We start from the raw sequence: 23,900 nt of genomic DNA, 5'->3' as shown, positions 1-23,900 counted from the left end.
TATTAATGAAGCTGCCTGTAGAGTTCTATGTAGTATGAGCTGAGTTATTAGTTGGGAGCAATAGTACTCCATGAGTGGAAATAAAAAGAGTTCTTTACTACAAATACCACGTGATCTCATTCATATGTGACATTTAAGAAACAAAGCAGATGAACATAGGGGAAGGGAAAGAGAAAAAGAGAAAGAAGCAAACCATAGACTCTTAAGGATAGAGAACAAATAAGGTTGCTGGAGGGTAGTTGGGTGGGAAATGGGCTAAACGGGGATAGGTATTAAGGAGGGCACGTCTTTGTTTTTGTTGTTTTTTAAGTTTTTATTTATTATTTGATAGAGAGAGACACAGTGAGAGAGGGAACACAAGCAGCAGGAGTGGGAGAGGGAGACGCAGGCTTCTGTCCAAGCAGGGAGCCCAATGCAGGGCTCCATCCCTGGACCTTGGGATCATGACCTGAGCTGAAGGCAGACAGGTAATGACTGAGCCACCCAGGTGCCCCAAAGAGGGCACTTCTTGTGATGAGCACTGGGTGTTTTGTGCAACTGATGAATCACTAAATTCTCCTGAAATCAGTGATACACTATAGGTTAAATAACTAAAATTTAGTTTAAATTGAAAAAAAATTAACAAAACTCTTAATTACTGTAGGCAGTATGAGAAACATTGGTCAAGATAAAGAAGAGAATGTAGAGGGCTCAGGGAAATTTTGTAAGGAACCTAAAGTAGCTGTTAGTATAGCTTAACATATACTTGCAAGTGAAATTAAAAATTGAACACTAAATCTCTGAATGTGATAAACTTAACTTCATCTCTCCTGCTAGTAGAAATGAAACAAAAGATTCATTCTTCAACAGTGTGAATAAAGATTTTAAAGGAGCTCTTTCTAGTCAGTGCCTCTATTTTGGGTGTCCTATTTTCCTCCTGGGGATGGAGGGATTTAACCAGTTAGCAGAATCTTTTCCTTTTAGCAAAATTTCCAACTTTGTGTTTTCCTCTACCCCTTCTCAACTCCCTTTGGCATACGGTTACACTTAGTTCTTCGTAACTCTTTTCATCTCTTCTTCACAAAGTTAGTTTCAGAGGCTTGCAAAATGTCCCAAAGGAGAAAATTGCTTTAGACTAAGTGAGCTTCTCACGTTTTGTTTAAAAATTTTGTTTTTTTTCACACTTAAGCTTGATTGATTCCCTGATACAAGATACTCAATTGAATTATTTGTAAAATGTGAAGAGCTTTTTACTACTCTAATAAAGGTATAATCTGTCAGCTAAAGCATTGTAATGATAGAGGGTAGGCATTATCCTAGAGTTACTACCCATTTTCGTATTGTGGCTTTGGCTCTACATTAAATGGCTGCCTATTCCCCTGAAATGAAATGCCCCATATGGGCTGTCCAGTTTGTTTTGAGGACCAATTCCACACTTGTGGAATTTGTGAAGTGGAAGCAAATACTTACTATATAATAGTTCTTCTGATTTTAATGACATTGCATTTTGGATTGAAAAACATATACATATTCAGGGGCACCTGGGTGGCACAGTGGGTTAAGCCTCTGCCTTCAGCTCAGGTCATGATCTCAGGGTCCTGGGGTCGAGCCCTGCATCAGGCTCTGCTCAGCAGGGAGCCTGCTTACCTTCCTCTCTCTGTCTGCCTGCCTCTCTGCCTACTTGTGATCTCTGTCTGTCAAATAAATAAATAAAATCTTAAAAAAAAATACATATTCAGTCCTTCATCAATATGATTGATTAATCTGTTACTGATTTTAGCATTTCTTCTTTTTCTCCCTAACTTATCAAATCTGAAAACGGTTAGAAAACACTTGAAGGAAATCAGCTGTTTTCAATAGCAGTCTGTGAATTACAGAAAAAAATAAATGAACAGTGTTTAGCATTTCTTGTTTAAATTTTGTATTTTTTGAGATTGAAGAAACTGTACATATTTATTTAAAGTATATATAAATATCATACTGATAGAATGGCATCTTCTGATTTCACTTTAATATTATGATTTGCTTTACTTAGGCAGAATTATAGATCATCCTATCATCACTTGGCTTATATAGTATCTTCAAAAGATGAAAAATAATATTAATGTATTAAAATGTGTTACTTCTAATCTATATTAATCTTATTTGATATTTGGTAGTATTATTTTTCTGGTAATATTATTTTTAAGATACAATGTATGATTTCCTGATCTGAACAAAGTATTCCATTTCTTTTTAGGATTTGGGTGGTAATAATAGATTTATAGCATTTTCTCATAAATATGTTAAGATACAGCATTTTAAAAACATGATACTCTTAGTATGTAATTAGAGGTTTATATTACTAATACTATTTTTATATAACACACTTAAGTCTCCTTATAATATTTTTAGTCTTCTAATTGTTTTATTTTATGCAAATTTTGACCTTGAGAATATTGACTAATGGGTTAATATTCTTTCTATTCAAATTTTTTTAGTGCTTACTATGTTTTAGGAACTATTTAAGGCTCTTCAGAGAATCAGTGTGGGGGAAAAAATACCCCTTTCCTTTGGAAGCTTACATTCTAGCAGTTCTTCAGTGAATTTAGCTTTACTGATTTTTCTAAGGGAATTTACGAGTATGACCATTAGGCAACCCAGGATTTCTCTGTATTTTTTCTCAACTTCCCAACTGATAATTCAGTGCTGGGGTAGAAGTTAAACTAGCCACTTAAAGTTTTGGGTTCAAGGAATAGTGTTTGGAGCATGCAATATTCTTTAGGGAAGATACTCTTTTTCCGAAAGAAGAGAATGTGATTTTGGAATACTCATGATTCTATCTAATTTCTTTTTTTTTTTTTCAGAACCTACATTTTGCAATATATAGGTAGATAAACTTGAACTAGATGGTATGATCTCAGTATAATATTTTACTCTTCTCTCCTCCTTCAGGAAAATCTTTAACTTCCACCACAAGAAGATTAAAAAGAGGTCCCTCCTGCACCAAGAAAGATCTGCAGATCTTTTTCAGTGTTCTTGGAGGTGTGGGGTGTGAGAACTTGATCAGTTTGTGTCAACCACCTTGTTCTCTAAAGGTAAGCACCGTGTAGTGAGTGCACACTCATGGGCCCAAGCTCCTAAAGCAGGTCTGGTTTTGGAATGCTCCATTGAGGGTTTGAGGCCATCAGATTTCCTCATAGAAGGATGGCCTAGGCAGTCACTTGTGGGCAAGACATCACACACATTCATCAAGAGATGGCTTTCCTTGTTTAGAAGTGAAGCATTTCCTAGAGATGTATGGGTATTTTTTTTTTTTTAAATTCCAATTATAGTAAAACTTGTCTTCTGGATCAGCCTGCATTTGAATCAGTTTAATAACTGCTGTGGTTGATAGCTTATCAAGAACTCTTCTTGAATGTTTCAGTGACAGTGTTTAAGCAGTCTGATTACTTAATAGCTTAAAATGAGATAAACCACTCTGAAGAGTTGCTTTTCATGATCTTTGTGAAGCCGTCTCTTAACTTTACTTCAGAGAAAGTCCCTTAAACCATTTTTTAATCGGTATTAAGCTTCAGAAAGTATGGAAGCAAATACCTTCTTAATCTTTAATAGGTATATGATCATAAAATGGCTATGTCATCTCCTAATTTTAAAAAAATTACTTAAAATGAGCAGGTTTTTATCCCTATCTTAAAGCTTTTTCCTATCTTTAGGAAATGAAGAAATATACATTGTTGGTTCCATGAGGGAAACCTCATAAAGGATAAATAATGTCTCACCTTTACTTCTAAACTCCAGTATCAGAAAAGCTTATTGTTCTGTTGTACAATGTATTGATACCTCCCAAAAAGACCAATCCTAAATTATATTGTCATTGGAAAAGCATTCTTGACCATGAAAAAGAACAGGAGCATGTTGATTTTGAAAATGCCAAGATTAAAAGTAGGTTAGCATTAAATAACAATAATTTGGACTGCCACCAAGAGACTAAATGTCTAACAAAACATTCACATTATAGTCACCAGGATACTATGGTATTGACAATGAGGATTTGAAGTGCTGCTGAAGAAATTAATTGGTCCACATCTAGTTTCATTCATCTTTTTTTTTTCTTAAAGCTCCTAAACTGATCTTGGAAACTTAGCTCTAAGAGATATGAATGATTAATGAAGCATTAAATTTGGGAGAAATCTGATGATTTTTGTCTGGTAGCCTTGTCTTTGGTTTATGATAAATTTTATTGTCTTTTCAAAATACTTTTTCTTCCTATATCTGTATCATAAAAGATAATAAGGAGGAAAAACCTTTTGTATTTGCTGTTAGTATGGGGAAAAATGTAGCTGAGACCTTTTTCGAAAAAACCTTGTGAACCAGGTCTTGCTTATTGTAACTGAAGACAACTTTAAAAGATTTAAATCTTCATAGTAGATATGATATAGGTTATATAATAAAGACATAGAGATTTACTGAGTCTTTAGAGATAATCTCGCTATATAATTCTTTTGAATTTTTATTTGTGAGAGCATGTTAAATATTTTTAACCTTTATAATAGCATGGACAGAATAGATAAATGCATTAACTTTTTGAGCCAGTTGAGAAAAAAAATTGAATTAAAAGCCAAACCAACTGAAAATGTAAGGTGGGATATAAGACTAACTACCTAGATTTTTATTTGGTACCTAAAGTATTATTATAGCTGAATTTTTAAAATCAAAACCATCCCCATTTTTTAAAAATGAGCTCTGTCTTACAATAGTATTGATGATATATTTTGCAAAAAGAAAAATTTATTTCACCATGTTAGAACTAGTGTTCTAATTTCAAAGCAGTTATGTAGTATGAATTATAAAACGGGGACCGCTGAGATCTTGCCTTTTGTATCTAGAGTATGAAAAATAAGATCTTTTTGTAACAATTCTTATTAATAACTTATGTCACCTCCATTCATGTTAGGCAGTAAAATAAACTATTGTTCTTTGATTTTGACGGTATATAGGAGTGAAAACTCAACATATTGGCACTAAGGAATTCATCTCTTGGAATTGGAACTAGGATCTGGGAAGATTTTATTTTTACATATATATATATACATATATACATATGTATATATATACACACATACTTAATCATACACACATATACATCTTAATATTTAATTCTTCTTTTGAATTATGTAAGAATGATTTGTCAAAGAATAGGTTTCTGATTTGTCTCTCACTAGTCTTAGATGCCATGTTTTGTTTTTGTTTTAAGGATTCAAAGCTAATCTATGGAAATAGTCCCTACTAGAAATTTAGTTTCTTTGGTATGATCATGCTCCCTATCTACTCTAATAGCTAAATGAAGGTGAGAAGAGCAGCTGTATGTTCAACAGTATTGATTTTTTTAGAGAAGGAACAAGGAAATTCTAGCCCAGCCCTTTCCTTGGAGCCATCTAGACAGCGCTGGTCAGTAAAAATATAATACAAGCTACAAATATAAGCTACATATATAATTTTAAGTTTATTTTGTAACCACATTTAAAAAGGAAAAAGAAATAGGCAAATTAATTTTAATACTATTTAAATTAACCTAATGTATCTAAAATATTATTTCAACATGCGATCAGTAAAAGATTTATGAGATATTTTATTTTTATTCAATGAAATATTCAAAATTCGATGTGTATTTTACACTTACAGAAAATTTTGTATTGAACTGGCCACATTTCAAGTGCTCAGTAGCTACACATAGCAGTAGCTACTGTATTAGACAGTGCAGATCTTCACCAAGAATGGAGCTCCCATTTTAGCATCATCCATGGTGAATTCCATTAGGTAACTCTGTAAGCTCCCCTAGTCTAGAGTTTCCAGATTTTAACAGAACACAAAAAATTAAGAACAAAAACAAAATAGGATGCCCATTTTAATTTAAATTTCAAGCAAATAACAAGTAATTATTTAGTGTAATTTTGACTCATGTTATACTTGGGACGTACTTAGAAAAAAATTATTTGAAATACAGATTTAACTGGGAGTCCTATATTTTATATGGCAATCCTACCCTGTTTTAACTGTGCAGAAGACATCATCAGGCTTCCCAGATAATTGTAAGACTAGAGCATAGAGAATCTCTTCGTCTGCAGAGGATTTTGATCCCACCCCCAAATCAATATGCAAACCAGAAAATATCTATAGCTCGTTTCCTCCTAATTCCCTAAAATGTTTAAGACAGAAGATGGGCTTGTATCACAGAGGCTTGGTCCTTACAAATTTAAACATTTTAAATCTAGAGTATTACATTAAGCTGTAAGGTTTATGAAATTTTATGACTTGCATGATTAATTACTTGAGTTTTATAAAATAGAAATTGTCTAACATCATATTGTTAGTATCACATCTTATGAAAAACATTTCACCCTTGGTGACAGTCTCGGCAGTTTTCAGGGTCTTGGCTATTTCATATTATTCTCCTACCTTCAGTTACCACTGCAGCTGTCACATCGTCTCAAGTTGGCAAGCATTAACACAAAACATTAGGTCACTAAATGTCAGGATAAAGGCTTTACTTTACATGGCAAGTATTTAAGTACTTGTAATTCTGGACTCTAGTGTTGATCACTGGAACCCTGCCCCAGTCGACATCCATCAGTTCTTAAACCAGTATCTCTCATTCATCCTGAGGGCTGCTTTTCCAGGAGAACAGCTTTGGGTTCATATTTTTTTAACATGTTTAATGTTCAAGTTTTAGCACTGTTTTGAAACATGTAACAATTTCTTTAGTAGTAGATCTATTCCTCTTAACCTCTAGAAAAGAGACCATTTATAATTCGTGTTCTCTAAGGACAGTAATTACACCAGCTCCACACTCCCTCTCAAGAGGAACACGTGCCTTCATGAGATGAATGACGTCAGGTGTCAGGTCGACTTCATCACCAGCCAGGCAGGTAGATCAGCCGCCAGTGCGGTTGGGCAGTTAAGCAGTTCAGTTTCAGCCATGGCGCATTCCAAATCCATTCGTGCTTAGGAGAATGTACCCAAGAGTGTGGATGTGTTTATAATTACTGCATTTCCTTCAGAGAACAAGAATTACAGGTAAGGTTTTTTCTGTTGTTGTTGGTTTTTTGGGGTTTTTTTTTTTTTTTTTAGTGATCCAAAAATTATTTTTAGATAAGAAATTTAAGGATTTGAAAGGATTATTCTTTTCCTGAAACAGTAACCTAAAACATCTCAAATATAGCCTATATTATATAATAGTTTTCTTCCTCACTCTAAGAAGGAATTGAACCTGGAAAGGAGGGGAGTGGGAAGAGACAACTTATTGTCATTTGAAAGCTGTGAATATCACACATTTCCATGTCTAGAAATATCCTAGGTTTATGTAAGAATCTTACTTTGCCTAACTTCTAAGGTCTAAGGTATGAATTATTTTGTCAAATTAACACCTACATCTATATATAGATAAGGTGTTCAGCCTTTGTGAGCTAATATCTTTAGCAGCAATGAGTAAATTAATGAATTGTGTTTGGGTTTTCACTTTTATTCTCAAGACTGACTTCCTCTGGTTTAAAGGTTTTAACCTTGTTTCTGATAACAGAATTTAAAGCTGTGGCAAAACACCTTAAAATGTAGCTTCTTTCTTACCCCATGATGTTTGGATGAGCTTTAAAGGGTCTGTGAATCCCCTAAAATTATACTAAAATTTTGTATGTATGTGTTTTTTTGCTGGGAAGTGTGTACATAATTTTTATTCTGTTCTTAAAGGGCTTTGCAACAAAAAATTTGGTTAACAACCACTGATCAAGTCTAACATCATCACTTAACTGATAAACTGAATTTCAAAGAATATGTTATTTGCTTTTACTCATTTGAAATTTAATACTTGTAAAAACTAAAATTTATTTCTAAAAAAAAGTTGTACTTGTTAGAAGGAAAAGCTTTACCTTGAGAAGACCAGCCTAAATGGAGGCAGTTAATTTGCTACTAGTTTCTTCCATTCTGCCCTTTGACTGAAATCTTTACCAGTTGTTAACATAAAAATGGCCCCTCAATAAAGTATGAGACTGAGTGTTAAATTCTTGAAGATCAGTTAAGGAAAAATGAATTATCTATTATAATTTGACTCTTACTTTTTTTCTCTTTTCAAATTCTTTATTCAGAGAATAACTAAAACTCAAGAAAATAGGTGAAAAATGTTGTTTTGAGGATATTAAAAAAGCTGTTAATTGCTTTAGTAAACATCACACTGGCATTGTTGGGACTCCTTCTGGTCTGGACCCTAGTTAAAGAAATTCTACAGTAGACTGTACATACCTTACATACATACTTTACATGTATTTCAGTGATACAGTACTTTAAGGTTATTCTTTTTTTTATCAGAAGATACGTTTTTGTTATTACAGTAGTACTTTAGAAGTAGTAAGCAATCAAATTCCATATTAAGGAAACTCATACATCTTTCTTGAAATAAAGGAAATACTGTTTTTTTTTATTTTTTTCTGGTACTGGCTAGGAAAGTCTGCCTAATTCAAAATTTAATGAATTTAGAAGGAATTAGAAGGAAATTAGAAATTGAATGTTAGAAGAAAAAGAAATTGGTAGATGATTGACAGAAAGCACTTATTTCCCAAAAGGAGCAGAAAAGAGTAAGACAACTTAGGACACTTCCTATATTTTTTATTTAAATTTAATTATACTTAAAGATTCTGAAATACATAATATAAAGTTCATTATAGAAAATGGCATTGATTTCTGAAACACAGTTTTGGACATTATCACTCAAGATGATTATCTATCACTTATGCTCTCCTGCCTTTGTAGAAGGTAACTTTTGAAGTGAGCCAGTTTTTTTTCTCATCCAGGAAGAACAGTATGTATATGCTACCCAATAGGCCACCTATGTTACTTTCTGTGGGTAATTCTAACAAATAAAAGCTATTTTTTTTACTTTTCATTCATCAGATCATTTTATGTTTAAATAGAAAAGCTTACATTCTTCTTAGGAACATCTACAAATATTTAGAAATAGTTGGGTTTTTTAATTTGAGGTAGACCAATTTTAAATATTCTCTGCATTCAAAGAAATTGAAATAATTGACTACTCACTCAGCTCATTAATCAGTGGTGGGGCTTTGGTTTACATGGCAGATAAAACTAATGCAACATCTGAACATAGAGGAGTAGAAATTTATTTGCAATCAATTTCATATCAATTTTATTAACATAGATTATTGTTTAAAATAGAAGTTTCAAACAAACCGGAACTATTAAAAGTGGCTCCTCTGTGCCCACGTGCATAGCTTATATCTTTCTGTGTATAAACAGTTTAGCGTTTAACTCTTATTTCTTTTCAGTTCATGTATCAAAAATGTTTTAATAGCAATTTCAGTTTCTATTGCATACAGAGACTTTGAAATTTTGCCACAACTACTTTCCATGTTCTTGTCTAGGACATAAATTTATTCAGTCAGTCATATAGAGAATTACGAGAATAGAATGGTAAATGAAACACATTCCCTCATGAAACACATATGCTCCTAGAAACTATAGTTTACTAAAGATGTGTGATGGAGTGGTGCAAAGGAAAGACAGAGGGGATTCTAACCTAAGCCGGGGGTCAGAGAAGGCTTCCTTGCCAGAATGAAATTTTGACTGAACCTGAGGCATTATTAGGAGTTAGTCAAACAAAATGGGAAGGCAGAAAAAACATATGTGAAAGCCCTGAAGGTAGAAACAAGAAACACTGAAGAGAGTAGACTTAGGAGAGAGGGAGAGATGAGACTGCACAGCAAAGTATCTTTAAAGTCATTATCAGATATTTGACCTTCGGACTTTAGCTTCAGAGCAGTGGGAAGACATTGAACATTGTATTATATTTTTTCTAAAACTTTTAATGAAAGCCCAATAACACAATTAGAAAAGTGAGCATATTATATCACTCCATGAATTTTCACAAGCGAATTCCTCACTCCTGTGTGACCATCACCCAGATGAAGAAACAGAACACCGTCAGCAACCCAGAAGTTCCCTTTCATCTTTCTTTTCAGTCAGTCTTGCCCCCTTCCAACCACCAAGGATAACTCTCACCTGACTTCTTATTGCAGAATTGACTTCTTATCGGCTGAATTGTACTTCGTATAAACCGGGCTTACAGTATATGCTCATTTCTTACCAGTGAAAGCCAGACACGACGTTCTGATTTTGAGTGTGGTTGCTAATCAGTCTTGTGGCTTAATGCTGCATCAACTGAATACCAAGAGATTTGCCACTTCTGCCCAATGAAGAGTAGAAAGGTATGAAGTGAGGTATGAAGTCAGTTTCACAGGAAGTCTAGGGGAGAGATAATAAAGTTTGAGCTGGTGTGGTGACAGTGGGGATGAAGAGAAGTGGGCACATTAGAGAGAGATTTAGGAGTTAGAATTTATAGGGCATGAGGATTAATTCAGTGAGGGGATGAGGAATACAGAGGCACCAAGGATGACTCATGGCTTTCTGACCTGAGCAGAAGTGGATGGTGCTGCCCTTTAAGTCCAAATACCAGAGAGGAATGGATTGTTGAGTGAGTTTTAGTGATAGGAGTGGATAATGAGTTCAGCATCCATGTATTTGAGGTACCTGTGAAACATCGCACCGGTCTGCTTTGTACTGAATGAGCGCGTGACTTGACATTCATTAATAACAGCGTGCTAACAAAGAACTCCTGTATGTGGGGGAAGTTGTAAATCTTGTCTTCTCACTGTCTGTTCTTCACCTATAAATCTGTTTGTAGGAGTGGTTTTGGCACATCGTTGTTTTTTTTTTTTTTTCATATATTTGTATGTTTAGTATATTTCCCGTAAAGTACTGCTAACTTAATATGCATGCAGAGGCATACCTTCCCATATGCGTGGTAGGAAAGGCATTGTAATGCTTCCATACTTTAAAAATTGTGCTTTTATCATTACAGTCTTGAATTATTGTACCATAGCCACACTTTAAAGTGAGTTTATTTATATGAGATGATTAACCTACTTTCTTGGCAAGACTTAAAAAGTGATTGCAGGTGAAAATGAGGTAAAACCTGAAGCCCAAGTACAGCCTAGGTAAAGAGCCCCAGAGAAAGCCCTAGGTGTCAGCGAGGAGAATGAAAGCCGTGATTTTAAAGGGATGAGATACTGAAGGGGTTGGATGGGAACTAGAAACTTTGCCTCCTTTTTACAGTGCTGCCTGGGACTGGTGCCCTTGGGAAATTTTATGGGAGGAGGGATAATAGGTATGGCACTGAATTAAGCAAATGCTTAGCACATAGTAGACTTGACAGTTTACCCAGTTCACACCACTCAATTGTGATTTAGTGTTCTATTTAGCCCACAAAATTTGAACTAAAATCAAGGCATTTTATCGTATCCATGGGGGGAAAAAAAAAGCCAGTAATCAGTCATGATGATGATTTTCAGTTTATGGAGTTTTCCCTAGCTTTAGGCTCTGTCACTTATCAGGTAGTAGTGTTTTCAAAATTAAATACTCTACTTCCTTTTGTGGAGTTGGGGTTTTTTTTTTTTTTTGGTATGTTTTAAAATTTTTGCCAAATCAGCATTTATATAGTGAAATCAAACGAGTACTTTCTGAAGCCATTGGAGTTATTCAACATACATTTATGAAAAAATCCAATATTTGTAATAGTTTTATAGCATAGGATGATGATGATGCAAAGAAATATTTCTGCCTTCTGTTACTGGCACTATGGTTGGGAGACTCAGAACATGTGTGATAATACAAATTATGACTCAGAACAATGTGATAATACAAATTATTATTGGATTAACTGAATAGTGTTGTAAAAACAATGAATTCAGGGGAAAGAAGTTATAGGCTATGGTACCAGAGAAGAAATGGTGGAGGTTGTAGAATTTAATTTGGGTCCCAGTGGCTCAATGGGATTTGAATAGTTGTGCAAGAGCCCTGCAGCAAGGGAGCCATCACAAGAAAAGTGCAGAAACAAATATGGCAGATATTCGGCACAGTGAGAAACTGGCCAGACTGCACCAAAGAGCACAAGCTGGCATGTGGAGAGAGAGAAATGTTTCATTAAAATTTGACCATGTTGTAAGAGGCTTTGTATTACTCAAAAATCCACCAGATCTAAGAGCGTGGATTATTGTCTTGATTTTTAGATTATCTGTAAGTTTAATTTTACTTGTCATTAGGTGATAATTATTTAGGTTTTACTTGTCATCATGTAGTAATTACTTAGATTTTTATCTTTTTAGGAACCTCATGATTACCTATAGGAGCAAAGTGATTGTGCTTTTTACATTCAGGGAATCTTTACTTGGGGTCTGTGGATTGGTTTCAGGAAGTCTGGATCTCTCTAAAATTAAGACAGAAGTTTGGATATATCTCTTTTTTGCAGGAAGAACACATTACCTTTATCAGAGGCTTAAAGGATCTGACAATCCAAAAAAGGTTAATAAAACAGCTTTTACTCTCCTGACTTAAAATATTTTTAATCTAATTCCTTTGCATATACATATTTTAATATAGGAAATTAAACAGGGGAATTGAAACTTGAATATTATTGGACATTTTTCTTTTACTAATTATAGGTACAATATCAGAGATAGTGGCTATTTTATAAATTTCATGGCTTTCAGTAAAAGAATTACTAAGTTGCTTTTTTAGATATAAGCATATTGTTAAGCATGCTATTTCCAGTAGAACTTACTTCCTGTTTTGGGGGAAAAATATATATATATCTCCTTTCTATAGAATGTAAAACATTTTAAATAAATATCCATTTTTATCCTGAGATATGATTCACCTGGATCCTGGCTAAACTTATATACAACAGTTTAAAGCAGGAATCAACCAATTAGAGCGAATGGGCCGGATCAAGTCTTCAGCCTATTTTTTTTTTTTAAGATTTTATTTATTTATTTGACAGAGAGAGATCACAAGTAGATGGAGAGGCAGGCAGAGAGAGAGAGAGAGGGAAGCAGGCTCCCTGCCGAGCAGAGAGCCCGATGCGGGACTCGATCCCAGGACCCTGAGATCATGACCTGAGCCGAAGGCAGCGGCTTAACCCACTGAGCCACCTAGGCGCCCCATCTTCAGCCTATTTTTATATGGCCCACAAGCTAAGAACTGTTTTTGTATTTTAAAATCACTTCAAAAAAAAGGATTGTAAGTGATTACAATTGTCAAAAAGAAGATTATGAATACTGAAGAGAGACGTGTGTAGCCCTCAAACCTAAAATATTTACTATTTGGCCTTTGGCTTTCTTGCCAACCCTTGGTTTAAAAGTAGTTCAGTTTTTAAGCTCTTCCAAATACATAAGTTATGCTACAAAGGGATACATTTTTGGAGTTGGGCATATATTTGTATAATTCTAGCAGTCTTCATTAGGTAAAATAATCCATTTATTTTTCTTAACAGGGTATTTAACTAGTAGTTCAGCTTTATAAATTCTTCAGTGAAAGCATATAAAAAAAAGTGGACTTAATGATCCATTTCAGAGAATTATGTGAATGTAAAAGTAGATTTTGTTCCTCACAAATACATAGTGCAGCAACTCCAATACAGATCAATTGATAAATACTAAAATATGATATTCAACTTAACATAAAAATACACTCTTTACTTTTGAAGATGTCATTTACCTAAAGCATGTATATTGTATAAAGGCAAAAGAAGATATACATTTAACTCATAAAGTGTTGGACAGGGCAGTTACTACAAAGTATATTATTCATTGATTTATTCAACATTTATACTTATACCTGGAACTGTTAGATATATTTTTTTACTTTTTAATTATTAATGTATGGGATACTGTGATTCTAGCTTTTAGATAAATATTGAAAAATTCTTATTAATGGGAAATAATTATGTATCATAACTAAGTCTCAAACAGTTAGGGCAAGTCTAACTTCCCTCTCCTGCATTATTATTTTTCCTTCACTACCAGATGTTTTTCATCAACATACAAGTAATACTAGATTTTTTCCCATCTTATAAAAAATTCTTATTTCCACTTCTCCCTCTGTTGCTTTCCTATATCTTTCTGTTTATAGCTCATTTCTTTTAAAGAGTTGTCTGTACTCTGAATTTATTTTCTGTAACCCCTGCCATGGTATCAGAATTGCCCTTGTTTTCGACCCCTATGCTGCTCACTTCTCTGTCCTCATCTTACTTGACCTACCTGGCAGCAGCACTGAACATACTCCTTGTTTGGCTTACAGCTACTCCACTCTCCTTATTTCTCCTCCTACTTCTCTGGTTGCTACTTTCAACCTCTTGCTGATTCCTTCTTACTTTCCAACCTCTAAACTGGTAGTGCTCCAACATTTGAAATTTGGACCTCTTTTCCCCCCACATTTACTTCCTTGATGACCTCATCTAGTACCATGGCTTTAGATGACCATTCATTTGTTGACAAAGATAAGTCATTTAGTGTTCTCAAAATGTAACGTGGTAAATTGAATTCCTTATCTCCCCTGCTCTCACCAAAACTTCCTCCCAAGTTTTCCCCATCTCAATGAATAATAGCTGCATTCTTTTGATCAATCTTAGTGTCATCCTTGATTCCTAGCTTTCTTTTACCCCATATCTAATAATTCCCCATATTTCTGTCATCATATTCTCTTGTCTGTACCCTTCATATATACTCAAAATTCAGAACCGATCACCATTTCCACTGCCATATCTATGATCCAAGTCATCTACACATCTGCCCTTGATTTATTTCAATCAATTCTTAATACAGCAATAATTATATTAAAATATAAGTCATGTTATATCACTCCTTGATGAAAAACCATATTTTCATCTCTATGAAAATAAAAGCCAGAGACTAAGAAATGGCCTACCAAGCTCTAGCTTTTGGGCCTTTTACTCCCAGACATCAACTACTTTTCTTCCCCTACTCACTCTGCTCTTCTCTCCCCACCTCACTCTGCTCTAGTTAGACTGACCTCTTTGCTGTTCTTGGAATGCATCAGGCAAGTTCTTGCTTTGGAAGATTTGCACTGGCTATTCTCTGCCTCTAATGCTTTTCCCTGTTTTCTGTATAGCTCATTTCCGCCTCAATTTGGGATTTTTCTTCAAGTCAATTGACTTTCCTTAGACACTCAATCTAAAAGTGCGAAATTCCCCCACTCCACCCTCATTCTCCTTCCCCCTTTATGTTTCTTTCCTTGTAAGTCTTTTTGCCATCTTCCATCCCATATTTTACTTACTTTTCCTGTTCATTTTCTTCCACCTTCCACTAGAATAAAAAGGGAAGGTTTTTGTTCACTTTGTTTACTGCTCTATCCTCAGCATATAGATGTATGGCGCCTGGCTCATGTATTTCACTGTTAATATTTGTTGAATGAATGAGTGAATGAATGTGGTTGAAAATAGTCAACACAAAAAAATTTAAAATAATTCAGGGATTTGGAGAGTCTCTGGATCATTTAATAAGTGCTCAAACATTACAGTAGACAACATGAATGGAACTAAGGTATTCGAAATATGAATGTTTATACTGATATTATAACATATAGAACTTGCTTCTTTGAACAAAGCCTTGGTTTTGACCATTTACCCATTTACCTATCCAGTTTTGTTTTGTTTTGTTTTGGCGGGGGAGGGAGGGAAGGAGCGCATGCGCCAGGGGTGGGAGTGGCGGTGGGGGGTCAGTGGAAGAAGGAAAGAGAGAATATTAAGCAAGCTCCATGCCCAACACAGAGCCTGACACAGAGCTCGGTCTCTCGACTCTGAGATAATGACCTGAGGTGAAATCGAGAGTCAAATACTTAACCAACTGAGCCATCTGGGTGCCCCTTACTTATCCAATTTTATAAGTATAGAATGCTGAAAAAATAAGTGCTATTTGAAATTAAATATGACACCTTAAGTATGCTCTAATATGGGTATTTATAAAAGGAAGTTTTTGTCAGGTTTTCAGGATGGCTCAGATGGTTAAGCATCTGCATTCAGCTCAGGTTGTGATCCCCGACCCCTGGGATTGAGCCCCTCATTGGGTTCCCAGCTCAGTGGAGAGTCTGCTTCTCTCTTTGCCTCTCACCACTGCTTGTTCTCTCTCTCTCAGTCTCTCGCTTTCCCAAATGAATAAATAAAATCTTTTATTTCTTTTTTAAATCTTTTTGTCATTAAAAGTATTGGTCACTTAGTGCAAGGTGAGAGGGTTTTTTTTTAAGCTTTTCAAACTTTTATTTTGAAGTAATTTAGATTTATAGAAGAGTTGCAAAAATAGTACAAAGACTATACTCTTCAGGACCCTTGTTTTATGTTTTATAAGTTTGCAAGCTTCGAAAAGCATAAGATGAATACTAATTCATACTGCCAATGTAGCTTTTGTTAAGGTTACTGCTTTTTTTAAAAAAATATTTTATTTATTTATTTGACAGACAGAGATCACAAGCAGGCAGAGAGGCAGGCAGAGAGAGAGGAGGAAGCAGGCTCCCTGCCGAGCAGAGAGCCCGATGTGGGGCTCGATCCCAGGACCCTGAGATCATGAACTGAGCTGAAGGCAGAGGCTTTAACCCACTGAGCCACCCAGGTGCCCCAAAGTTACTGCTTTTTAAAATAATTTTTTTGAAGTAACTGTTATAAAGTACCAAATAGCTACTGTTTTCAAATTTCCATATTTTCTGTCATGACTACATGCATAACTATTTTAAATAATTGTAGTCATATATGTATTTGATTTTGATTCTAAATTATAACATCCATTTTCCATGTTTTATTGTAGTCTCCATTTTTAGCTTTTTGAACAACTGATAATAGACCATATTGTGGATGTTCATTATTAATAAACTATTATCCTTTTGGAGGTTGTCATCCAGCATGGTGGCAGTAAGAATGGAAAAGAAAGTATGAACATGAGTGGTAAGATTTGTTTCCCAATAAATGTAGGATAAAGAGGATGTAAAAATAAATATTTCTCTAGTATTGCTCTTAAGTATCCTGAGTAGCTAAATAATAATAATCCTAAGAAAAAGAGTGGAAGATCAGGAAGAATTCTGTGAGTGGAAAGAGAGGGTATTCTTGAAATGACGTGCTTAGTACTGTACTCAGTGTCAGGAAAGTCTGATTAATCACCTGGGACCCTAGATGGCCATTTACTTCTCGAGCTTTCAGTTTTGTCATCTGCAAAATAAGTATTGGGCTACTAGATGATTGCTGAAGTCTCTTCCAACTTTTGGACAATTGTTCTGTCTTCTGTTTTATTTGAACTTTATTTCTGTTTCTTCTCACTATTTTCTAGTGACCTTTCACGAAAGCTTTGGTTTATAATGAAAAGAGCATGAAATACTCAATCCTGAGTCTATTGGAGATTAAACTTCCCTTAATACTGAAACACTTGACTTGACACAGGAAGTACAGAACTGCTGTTTCACTTATCTTTCTCAGCCAGAAGCAACTTCTCATAGATCAAAATTTAGAACAAGAAATATTGGATTAAGGCCAGACTCAGAAAAAGCACTATGGAATTTTCTTTAATACATTCTTGGGGGTTCTTATTGTTATTAGCTATCAGAAATCCTGGTAAATTATTCAGAAAAAAAGTAATGCAATCAAATATAATATCACATAAGTATATGTATAAAATAAGTATTATAAGTGTAATCTAGGGGAAGCAATATCCCATAGTGGAAAGATTAGACTTTGGAATTAGGTTGGGTTCAATTATCAGTGTTACTATATTAGCTGTGTCACCTTAGACAAATTGCAATGAAGAGCTTAAATTTGGAGGATGATTTAGTTTCTTCCCATGTAAAATTGAAATAGTAGCACTGAGTTTGCAGAATTGTCATAAGGATTAGGGAGAATATTTATGAAGTACTAAGTATAAAGCTGATATTCAGTGAATAGTAACCCTTATCAATTACCAGTTATGTGTCTTTACTTAACACTTTTTCAAAACTTTACCTATATGAAACACTTATTCTATACTTCTATCCTGTAATTAGGATCATATGTGTTGTGTGTTGGGGGGAGTGAGACCTTGGGATTTCTAAAATTCAACTTATTAACAGTTTTAATGATTTGTCAGAACTAAAGAATTATTTTAAAATTCTCACTCTGCAGCTTCAGCATATTCAAGTCTCAGATGGAATAAAGTTTCTATTTAAAGAAATGTTTGTTTCCTTATAAATGCCCATCTTGAACTGCTCTTATAAGAGCCCTTGTTAGATTGAGACCATAATTCAATAGAATCACTGGAAGTACACTTTTAGGGGGTTGGGTCATACCATGCAGAATGTTTTGTGATAGGAATCAGGAGGGCTAATTTTCTTTTCCTTAAAGATTATTGGTTATATTTTATAATGTTATACAAAGTATGACCATACTATATACAAATTTATTATTTCTAATGCCAGAGCCAAAGAATTGACCCGGGAACTTAACTGGAGGAAGGATTTTATGGTTCTCTGTGGCTTCTTTCAGGAACTTTATTTGTTTGGGAATCTAAAGAAAGTAGTTGTGTTTCACTGACTTGGTAGTATACTTTTTAAAGGAAACCCAGAAAATTAATTATTCAAATATATGTAGAGAAAGAAAGAGTAGTAAGTGAGGGAACAAGGTTCATATAGACCAATCATGAGCTTCAAAAGTAAGAAAGGATGGATGAAAATGACTTTATGGTTTGTCAAGAAAGATTTTAGTCAGGTATGCAAAATAGGATAAGGTGAAAAATCAGAAAGAAATTTTTAAATATCCCTAATACTTGGAATATATATTTTATGACAGGAGAAGGAAGATTATTTACCTTCAAGAGAAAAGACATGTTGAATTCTGAAGAAGCATGGACATGCAGATATTATTAATGCTAAGTCATATGCTATCAGAAGACCTAGTTTATGCTGGAAGTGATGAAACGTCACAAGTTAGCTATGTTTTCAGACCAGTTGTCCTTAAGGAACAGGCATATGTTTTCTTTCTTTTATGTTGTATTCTTCTTATGTTGTGTATTGTACCTGTCGTGAGTTCAGTAGGTGTTGTGCACTTAAGATTTCTCAATTCCTCAACTATAATAAATAGTTATAAATAAAACTATAATAGTTTCTCAACTATTATATAGTTGCTACTTATAGCATTTTTTGTGGTTCTTTTTAACCTATTGTTGACCAAAAAATTACATTCAATCATAATTTCTCATATGGTTTTTATATTATTGCTAGAAAGAGTAGATTTAATATATTTGTAAATTTCTGTGTTTCTTCTAAGCTGCCCTTAAACTATACATTTGGTCTAGGGATACTTTATAAATAAAAAATACATGAAATTTGGATCATTTAATTTCAAATATCTTATGATACATTTTGAAGACATATTAAGCCACTGGTTCTTAAACTTTAGCTGCATTAGAATCATCTGGAGAACTTGTTTAAATAAAGATTGATGGGTTCCCCCCATTATTTCTGATTTAGTAGGTCTGGGCACAGACCCCAGAATTTCCAAGAAGTTTCTAACAAGCCCCCAGATGGAGCTGATGCTATTGTTCTAGAGACCATAATTTGAAAACCGCTACATTTAATAAATGGGTAACTTTACTTGACCCCTCCTCTAACCAATTAAAAATTAGTATTGTTGAATTACATGCATTTAAGCTAGTTTTGTGACTCTTTTTTTACCAGTTTAAGCATAGAGGCAAAAAATGACCTTGTTCCTTGTAGTTAGTAACTAACTGCTTAGTTGGTTTAACTAACTTAGCAGGTAGGTAAATTAACGGCTAGTTAAACACAGAAATAACTCCTTTGTGAGAAGGATTTGTGAGAAGAATTATTTGTGTAAAATTTTGGTGACTTTCCCTTCCATTTCTTACATTTAAAGATAGCATTATTTCTGAAAAAGTTCTTAAAAAATAAGTCTTCAATTGGGGAGGGTATGTGCTTTGGTGAGTGCTGTGAAGTGTGTAAACCTGGCGATTCACAGACCTGTAACCCTGGGGATAAAAATACATGTTTATTAAAAAATAAAAAATTAAAAAAAAATTTTCACCTTTGATTACAAAACAAACAAACAAAAATAAGTCTTCATACTAGTAATCTACTAACTAGAGCTGACAAAATAATAGAAACAACGTCTTAGAGAATCTTGTTTACACTACTTCCTTTACAAGATAGTTGATATTGCAGTTATTAAAGATGGTTTGTTAGTATATTAATTACATTTTATATCTATCTTTGCTTTTACAAAACTTATCTACATATTTCAAAAAAGTATTTTAAAACTATGTACTTCTTAATATCTTTTATGCTTTTGCTTTAAATGAAAACATGATGCTAATATGGTAAAACTGTCATGTTTTTGCAGAAACCCTATTTTATTTTCTGAAATAATAAAAGCAGTTTTTAAAATAGGTAGAGAAAATATGAAAGGCACATTGCTGCTGAAAATTCACATAGCTTTTAAAGGGAAAACTATTAAGTGTTGACTAAGAACAGACTGGCCTATATTTATTAAATTTCTTCTTAAGTTATGAATGATTCACTATATTATCCTTCTGGACATTTAAATCACATTCTGTTTAAGATCAGGAACAGTGTGTTTGAAATACATTTTATGATTGAAATTATATTTAAAGAGTGTATCTTAATAAAATCAGTCATTGTTTTTCTGCTCATTACCCTTCCTTTTCTATAACCTTTTAATTTTTTACTCTTAAAGTGTCATTATACGGATTCTTTTTCTTGCTTTAGAAATGTAAATGGTTATTTATTTGTTAACAATAAATTCAAGCTTCTTCTTACCTGCTTTTATACATTATTTACTTACCTATATATAGCATTTACCTATGTAAGCAAGTATTAACCTACTAAAAAAGTTGCCAACTTTGTAGCCTTAAAGTCATTTTTTAAAATCTTGTTACCTGATGATACTCCAGTTAATAGCAAAATGTAACCTCCTACTTGAGAGAATTTGTTTTTACCTTTGAAGGAAAAAAAAAACATATTTGGTCATATTTTAAGTATACTTTCTGCTCACTTTCATATTATTATGTAGTTTGTATTTTGTGTTTGTATAGTTTTCTAGCAAGTCTATCTTTTTGTGGATTTATTATATACTATTCTTAACCTGTAAGGACTGGGTTACAATTAATATATCTCAAAGACCATTGAGACATGATGTGTTAAACTGAGGACCTTGCCTTTCATCATGTTCAGCCTGAGTCTCTCCTTTTATCACTCAGTCTGAAGAATCTGAAGATAGTGGTGGTATCAGAGAGTGAATGAGATCTCTTGTCAATTAGCCATGTGGTAGCTAAGAGGTGAAGGCAAATGTGGCTAACTTTAGAGGAAATAAGTTTTCCACTGGGTGAGGGGGTGGAACAAAGGCCACATAGGAAGAAGAATACAGACAGCTTTGTGGGCATGTGATTTGGGTAGTCATACAGGGCTCAGCAGCATGTGGTAGAATGATCTCCTGGTACCATCTTTAAATTTTTAATAATTCGCAAACAGGGGTCCTCCTTATATTTTCATTTCTCACTAGATTTCCCAAATGGTGTAGCTAATTGTGCAAAGAAGAAGAGATTTCTTGTCTCATTGGTTCGTCCTTCCTTTTCCTAGCCAGAATGGGAATGATTTTTAAAAGTATGACTTACAGGGGCGCCTGGGTGGCTCAGTGGGTTAAAGCCTCTGCCTTCAGCTCATGTCATGGTCCCAGCGTCCTGGGATCAAGCCCCGCATCAGGATCTCTGCTCTGCGGAGAGCCTGCTTCCTCCTCTCTCTGCCTGCCTCCTTGCCTGCTTGTGACCTCTCTCTCTCTGTCAAATAAATAAATAAAATCTTAAAAAAATCTTAAAAAAAAAAAAGTATGACTTACAGATAATGGAATGTTGTGGAAAATTAGCCTAATTTGAAAGTGATAATGTATGTACTCAGATCTGTATTTTATTCACTTACCAAAGAATTGGGTAAGGAGAAGTAGGAGCTTATTAAATTTTTTAATAAAAATATCAAATGTGATAAACTTCTAATAGAGACTTTACTAAGTAAATATATAGTATGTACAGCTCGAGAAGTTAGAATAATTGAAACTACAAAATTTTATTTCTGATTTAATCTACTATATGTTCATTCACTCCACAGTAGTGTTTTCTTCTGCCACAGAGCCTGAGGCTTTATATTCAGTACAGTCCTTTATTACTTGGTAATTATTTCCCCCTAATATTATTATAGCTAGCATGGTAGTTTTTTCTTGCCTTTACAGTACTTGTAAAGTTTATTTTCAAAAGATTTTATAAACTAAAATTTAGAAATTCAAAAATCCCAAACAGTGTTTAGGGAATTTTTAAGGAGTCCTGTCTTGTTTGTTACTTTTATTTGATAGTTACATAGTACTTATCTATTGTTGACATCACACCAAGACTTTTTCCGGATCTCTTTCTTGCTTCAGCCTGTTAATTTCATTTACTGCATAACAAAGCTAAAATGTAAAACCATACTTTTTTACATTCTTTCATGAGAGAGTTCTTTTATTCTAATAACATGAAATAATGGGTGGAGTAGGGGATTGCATGAGTTCATAAGGATCTTTGTAAGTAAGCCAGTATAAGATTTTCTGCTATATACAATTGTACTTTACAGGTCTCAGCCAAAATTCGTTATATTGAAACCACGTGGTATAGAAGGAGACTTTATCTTTTAGGAGCAAAATTGTGAGAAAGATAGGACTGTGGAGAAATAACTAACAACACTATTTGTTTCTCTGCTGTATGTGCTCACTTTTATAAAGCATCTAACAATATAATAGAGAACTAATTTTTGAAACTAGAGAGGGGAATATCAACATTTTCATTATGAGATGACTCCTTGGGGAATTTCTGTTTTGAAATTAATAAAATGTTTTTCTTACATAATTTTAAGGACTCCTTGGCTTGATTTGAGTTCTCCTTGGCTTCAGTCCAAAATATTTTAACTGCCTTGGTTTCTTAAGTGTTCCAAAAAAGCTCTCATGAAGCATCAGGCTGAAGATTTAAGCAGGACTACTGTCAGTCTAGTAAGGGTGTTCAAACTCTTTTACATCCTGGAAGTATGTCTAAAGGAGAGAGCCCCAAAGCCTGAGATTTACCCTGCAGTTTCCCCAGTTGTAGGAGGACATTTTTAAAGAGTAATCTAGTTAATAATTTTAATATCCATAGATTCTTGAGTGATTTTATTTTACCTTTTCTTATCCAGAATTATACAATTACATAGAAAATAAACTACATAGAAACATTAGTTCTGCATCTAGTTTAGCATGACATTCTTTAATTTAGTAACTATAAAAATGAAGTCAAATATAATGTCCATTCATCAGAAGCCTAAAACTTAAACATTGTCAACACAGCCCTTTAGCAGTATGTAAGCAACTGAACAAATAGCATAAGTCAGAGAATATATTGATAAATTGGTGCGTGCATTTTGGGCTTCACAGATAATAAACCCTTCTTTCTGTTGGAATAGTCTAGCAAAAACTGCATCTTTTTCTTTAGCCTAAAAAGCTTTACAGAGAAGGTATAATTTTATGTGGATGATGAGAGAAATTGCTTTTGACAAGCTGCAGTTTAAAAAACAAGTGAATGTGTGATTTCAGGTACAGAGGTAGGAAAGCATCAGCTTCAAGAATCAGTGGCCATAATAGACTTGTGGTGGTGTAGAACTGGAAAGCAAAACCTACTGGACAAAAGGACTGAACATATTTGTCAAAAAAGAAGAAAGGAACAAACAAATATAAGAGATGAGTAAAAGCTGATGCAGAGTGAAGCTGATGTGCCCAGTTGTTCACTAATAGGCATTTCAGTGAATTTTTTTTTCCCAGAATAAAAAGTTTGAAAGAGACGAAATATTTACAGTTTGATTTTATAGCTTGAGCATTTTTATAATTTTATGACAATTAAAATAAGCTTGATGTTCATAAACATAAAAAGATAAAATGTCTTGGTCTCTGTGTCAGCATGTGCCTCCAGCTTCCCAGAAAAACGCTC

At 34.0% G+C, this 23,900-nt stretch overlaps 1 protein-coding gene across 10 annotated transcripts in view; it reads left to right on the top strand.

Annotated features, from left to right (window-relative positions):
* ZEB1 (zinc finger E-box binding homeobox 1) overlaps positions 1-23,900 on the top strand; it is a 187,095-nt gene that overhangs the window by 55,319 nt on the left and 107,876 nt on the right. For 3 of the 10 annotated variants that reach the window (XM_032349359.1, XM_032349356.1, XM_032349358.1), the window contains one exon: positions 2,914-3,056. The exons of the other annotated variants lie outside the window; for them this stretch is intronic. The gene's annotated coding sequence lies outside the window, so the exon portion shown is untranslated. The remainder of the gene's footprint in view (positions 1-2,913; positions 3,057-23,900) is intronic. 10 annotated transcript variants of the gene reach the window in all.

This window comes from Mustela erminea, chromosome 6 (assembly GCF_009829155.1).
Source record: "Mustela erminea isolate mMusErm1 chromosome 6, mMusErm1.Pri, whole genome shotgun sequence".
Taxonomy (NCBI): Eukaryota; Metazoa; Chordata; class Mammalia; order Carnivora; family Mustelidae; genus Mustela; species Mustela erminea.
The sequence above is the reverse complement of the archived record's forward strand: the minus strand, read 5'-3'. Positions and strand labels throughout refer to the sequence as shown.